Source organism: Lipotes vexillifer, unplaced genomic scaffold, assembly GCF_000442215.2.
Source record: "Lipotes vexillifer unplaced genomic scaffold, Lipotes_vexillifer_v1.1 scaffold190, whole genome shotgun sequence".
Lineage (NCBI taxonomy): Eukaryota > Metazoa > Chordata > Mammalia > Artiodactyla > Lipotidae > Lipotes > Lipotes vexillifer.
The window spans coordinates 3,787,837-3,793,836 of NW_006794958.1; positions in this window are offsets into that span (position 1 = coordinate 3,787,837).

Genomic DNA, 6,000 nt, shown 5'->3' on the forward strand with positions numbered 1-6,000 from the left:
AAAGACATGTTAGTTTTTCTGTCGCCAATTATCACAACTTTTACGAGAATTCTGATAGGTAAAAGTTTTTCTTCTAAAAGTACACAGAAAAATGTTGATTTTCCCAAAACAATACTTTATGAAGAAACTTAAAATTATAGGATAGTAATCGCAAAACTTTTTATTATATTTCTAAAAGCAAAGGTGCTATGGTTTATTAAATAGAAAACAGCTCAATTCATTTTTCAAAGATCTGAGTAATTAGTCCGTGTCACTGTGGTTAGCCTTGACAAAGTCAGTATTTAGAAGACTTTCACTTTTAGAGCAGTACTTCTCATAGTGTGGTCCCTGAACCAGCATCTTGTTAGAAATGCAAATTCTCAGATCAGTCCCAGATCTACTGAAACAGAAACTCTGGGCTGGGGCCCAGGAATCTTTTAACAAGTCTTCTGGGTGATTCTGTGCTCCTTGTCTTTTGAGAACCACTGTTTATGCTGGTTATTTATCTATAATAACCATTATAGATGCAAAACAGATATTCCAATTTTATGTTAATTTTATTTAAATATTAAACCGTTTTTATTAATTCTGTTTAAATGACAAAACACGTTTTATTTAAATACTAAAGTCCATCTATTACTTCACTGCATATTTGAATTAAAAAACACAAGAAAAGCACTTTAATAAACCTGTATTTTATTTAATTTTATTTTCTTTGAGTTCTCTCTTTTCTCCATTCTAATCGTACTTGTGCCTTTAGCTTATATTAGTTGTTAATGTTTAGCAAAAATGCTTGAAGTATGCAAAAAATTCTAATACTCTGTGTATATTCACAAATATATATTTGCATCAAAAATAAATTGTAGGGCTTCCCTGGTGGCGCAGTGGTTGAGAGTCCGCTTGCCGATGCAGGGGACGCGGGTTTGTGCCCCAGTCCGGGAAGATCCCACGTGCTGCGGAGCGCCTGGGCCCGTGAGCCATGGCCACTGGGACTGCCCGTCTGGAGCCTGTGCTCCGCAACAGGAGAGGCCACAACAGTGAGAGGCCCGCATACGGCAAAAAAAAAAAAAAAAAAAAAGTTGTAGCTTTAACAACTATATTAAACTATTAATTAGTTATTACATTAATTTTAAAATTTTCTTACTTTCTCTTGAGAACTAATTTCACAAGATGGCAGAATCTATAGAATCAATTATGTATGGCAACGTTTAATTTCATGGAAGATGACAAATCATGGAATTTTCAGATTAAAATTCATGTATTAGATAATGGTTCTCATTTACCAAATGTAGTTCTGTAACCATTTAGACAGTATGAGTATAAAAGCAAAAACAGATGTTCTAGAGAAGGAGATATGTCCATGGAAGAAGGGTCAGAGAGATGCAACATTGATAGCTTTGAAGATGGAAAAGGACCACAAGCCAAGGAATGCAATCTCTAGAAGCTGGAAAACAACTGGTGGCCTTATAAGAGGAAGAAACCAGAGGTCTCTCTCAGCCATGTGAGGACATAGTGAGAAGGTAGCTATCTGCAATCCAGGAAGAGTCCTCACCAGAACCTGACCATGCTGGCACCCTGATCAGATTTCCAACCTCTTAAAAAAAAAAAAAAGTTCTATATTCTGTACTTGCATCACAGACCCAGATAATTGACAGTATGAGAAATTTCAGGAATTTGGGAAATGTTTCACAGAGTGCACAGCAAAAAAAGGAAATCTTGATGCCGAAAAATACTTTATAGGTTTGGAATTACTGCGGGCTAAAGTGTGCTGGTAAATGTTTAACAACAAAGGAGGACTTGGGGAAAGGAGGAGAAAAGATCTGATACACAATCTTTATCAATCTTTGGTTTAAATGATTCAAGCTTGATTACAAGCTACCATATGAGATCAGTGACCACAGATTTGGGAAGAGATACACACACTTAGCTTCAGCTAGCCAATGAACTGGTGACAGCACACAACTGGCTACAGGGTTCTAAAAGTGTCCTCACATGGCTCCATTATTAAATATTCAACTGCTGTAACCAGTATATTTTCTGCCAAATGGTCTCAAGAAATCTGGGTGGTGGTGTCTATGGGGGTGGGGGAGTGATTTTCCCCAAATGGAATCATATCTTTGATGTTGATTTTTTTTTTAAATCTGTTTTACATTTAATAGGCTGTTGAATACCTACTTTATAAAATGAAAAGTACCTGCAATTCTCTTTTATTCTATTCATTATTATGAGTTTTTTTATGTGGTGAGCTTTTTTGTTTTCTGGCTCTCATAAAATTTGTGTTTGCTTCATACTGCTAAATATAGGAGAATTCTACAGTATATAGAGCCCGATAAAACTTTGAAAGTTGAACGTTTTAATTCATATATTATATAAAATAATTTACATATAGTAATTTTATATATGTATGCAATTTTTTATGAATTTCAGAAAGAAAATCCTTTTACCTGTGTTGTCTTAAGTAAGTAATTTTTAGGATTTTTAATTGAATTATCTATGTAATCATTCTTAAGAATACCTGAAGTAAGTTACTTAGTAATTACTTCAGCTACTTTGCAAGACTGAAAATGTTGAATAAATACTTGTTTAAGTATTGAGTCAAATTAATTTGGAGAGAAAACCTGAATATTGTTATTAAGTTATCAAAATGTAAGAAACCTTTAAAAAAGACTTTTCAAGTACAAATATCACTTTTAAGCATATAAGAAGATAAAATTATATTTTCCTAGAACATGTTAAAAGGACATAAGATATCCATGATATTTATTAATCTTTACGAGATGACTTTTAAATATCATAGTCACTGAGATATTTTCAGTGTCCTGTAAGGATTTTATTTTCTCAAAGATCATGTAGAAATAATGAATACTTTTGGAACAGTTATATCAATGATAAGGTTTCTCTTCTTTGAAAGAGTTAATAGAATTAACAAAATAAAATATAGACGTCATTAATATTATTTATCAAAAGAAGAATTCCAGTCTATATTCTTCAGTCTGTAAGATGGGGGAGCCAGTTCTGCCAGTTCTGTTCCTCTAAAGGTTTTCCTTTGATTAAAACCATTTGTAGCAAATGATGACCCAAGCCTTTGTAAATGATATGGTTATGGGGTTATGGTGTAATGAAATTGTATCTTCAAAGGGGTTTCAATTGCTAGACTTATAAAATAGTAGCCTGCTAGTAATGCATTTAAAGTGAGGCATCAAGTCTTTCTATAACACAAATATGCATTGGTTAATATCCCACTTTTGGACTAACACTTATTAGGCTTTACATGGAAGAGACTGTTCATCCTCAAAAGTAAGTGCTCTGCTGTTCTTTTGTTATGCTTCCCCTTAAAACACTGATAGACCTGGCAAGTCTCTTAATCCCCTTAAGGGAAAGAAGGAAGAAGAGGAATGCATTACAAACTTAACCTTGAGTAAATCCAGGTCAGGAAAACAGAAGTAGAATGTCTTAAAAATCTTAATTGTACAATACGAATGTTGAGAGGAAGAAAAATATTAACACTAATAACCTAAAGTCTTGCTAAATTAAGTTGAAAACCTAGGCATGAGTGACCAATAATATCTCACACTTACATAATGGAATTTTTTGTTACAGAAAGAATTTTCATGATACTTTATGGCCTTAACATTAGCTCATGTTGTACACATGAGAAAACGGAGGCAAAGGAAAACTCTTTGCAGTATGCAGTCACTTTTCTCCTGCCTTATCTTGGTTCTAGTAGAAACCCCTTGAAGTAAGACAAGTGTATATTAGCAGCCCTGTTCTGTAGGTTAAAAATCTGAGGTGCAGAAGAATTATTATTTTCTTAAAGTTACCCAGTTAATTATCAGCAATCACAGTGCTCTATGAATATTGTTTCTTTTATCTTTATTCAAAAATATGGGGAATATATAATACCTGTCTATCTAACTTAAGATTCTTAAAGATAATGTGTATGAAATTAACTTCTAGTTATGAAATGTGATTAAAAATTGTTAGTTCTTGGTTTCTCATTGCCACGATAAGTTGCTGATCATCATGTATATTTTATGTATAATTTATTTAAGTTTTAAAATCTTCCACTGCAACCCTGAGTATAGGTATACCTTGTTTTATTGTGCTTTGTTTTATTGTTCTGCACAGATATTTTGTGTTTTACAGATTGAAGGTTTGCGGTAACCCGGCATCGACCAAGTCTATTGGTGCCATTTTTTCAACAGCATTTAATCAGTCTATGTCTCTGTGTTACATACTGGTAAATCTTGCAAAATTGCAAAATTTTTCATTATTATTATATTTGTCATGGTGATCAGTGATCTTTGGTATTACTACTGCAATTGTTTTGATGTCACAAACTGCACCCATATAAGATGGAGAACTTTATAAATGCTGTGTGTATTCCGACTGTTCCACTCACAGGCTGTTCCCCAGTCTCTCTCCTTCTCCTTGAACCTCCCTTTCCCCTGAGACACAACAATACTGAAATCAGGCGAATTAATAACCCTACTATAGTCTCTAAGTGTTCAAGTGAAAGGAAGAGTCACACATCTTTCCCTTTAAATCAAAAGCTAGAAACAGGAACTCCCTGGCAGTCCAGTGGTTAGGACTCCGTGCTCTCACTCCTGAGGGCCCAGGTTCAATCCCTGGTCAGGGAACTAATCCCAAGATTCCATGAACCATGCTGTGTGGCCAAAAAAATAAAATAAAATAAAATTTCATATAATAAATGCAACCCCTTTAATAAAAAAAAAAAGCTAGAAATGATTAAGCTTAGTAAAGAAGGCTTGTGGAAATCCAGGACAGGTGGAAAGCTAGGACTCGTGTGCCCAGCAGTTAGCCAAGTTGTGAATGCAAAGGAAAATTTCTTAAAGAAAATTGAAAGTACTAATCCAGTGAACCCATGGATGATAAGAAAATGAAAGAGAGTTATTGCTGATATGGAGAAAGGTTTAGTGTTCTGGATAGAAGATGAAACCAGCCACAACACTCCCTTAAGCCAAAGCCTAATCCAGAGCAAGACCCTAACTCTCTTCAATTTTATGAAGGCTGAGAGAGGGGAGGAAGTTTCAGAAGAAAAGTTTGAAGCTAGCAGAGCTTGGTTCAAGAGGTTAAGGAAAGAAGCTGTCTCCACAACATCAAAGTGTCAGGTGAAGCAACAAGTGCTGATGTAGAAGCTGCATTAAGTTGTCCAGAAGATCTAGCTAAGATAATGAATAAAGGCAGCTACACTAAACAATGGGTTTTCAACTTAGACAACAGAGCCTTGTATTGCAAGAAGATGCCATCTAGGAATTTCATAGCTAGAGAAGAGAAATCAATGCCTGACTTCAAAGCTTCAGAGCTGGCTGACTCTCTTATTAGGGGCTAATGCAGCTGGTGACTTTAAAGAAGCTAATCGTCCTTTACCGTTTTGAAAATCCTAGGGCCGTTTAGAATTCTTCTAAATCTACTCTGCCTGTGCCCTACCAGTGGAATGATACAGCCTGGATGACAGCACATCTGTTTAGAATGTGGTTTACTGAATATTTTAAGCTTGCTGTTGAGACTGCTCAGAAAAGATTTCTTTCAAACTATTACTGCTCACTGAGAGTGCACCTCGTCACCCAAGAGCTCTGATGGACAGGTACAACTAGATTACTGTTATTTTCATGCCTGCAAACAGAGCATCCATTCTACAGGCCATGGATCAAGGAGTAATTTTAACTTTCAAGTCATTCTTTAAGAAATATATTTTGTAAGGCTGTAGCTGCCATAGACAGTAATTAGTTTGATGGATATTGGCAAAGGCAATTGAAAACCTGGAAAGTATTCACCATTCTAGACACCATTAAGAACATTCATGATTCATGGGAAGAGGTCAAAATATCAACATTCACGGGAGACTGGATGAAGTTGATTCCAACCTTTACGGATGACTTGGAGAGGTTCAAGACTTCAGTGGAGGAAGTAACTGCAGGTGTGGTAGATATAGCAAGAGAAATAGAATTAGAAGTGGAGCCTGAAGATGTGACTGAATTGCTGCAGTCCCATGATAAA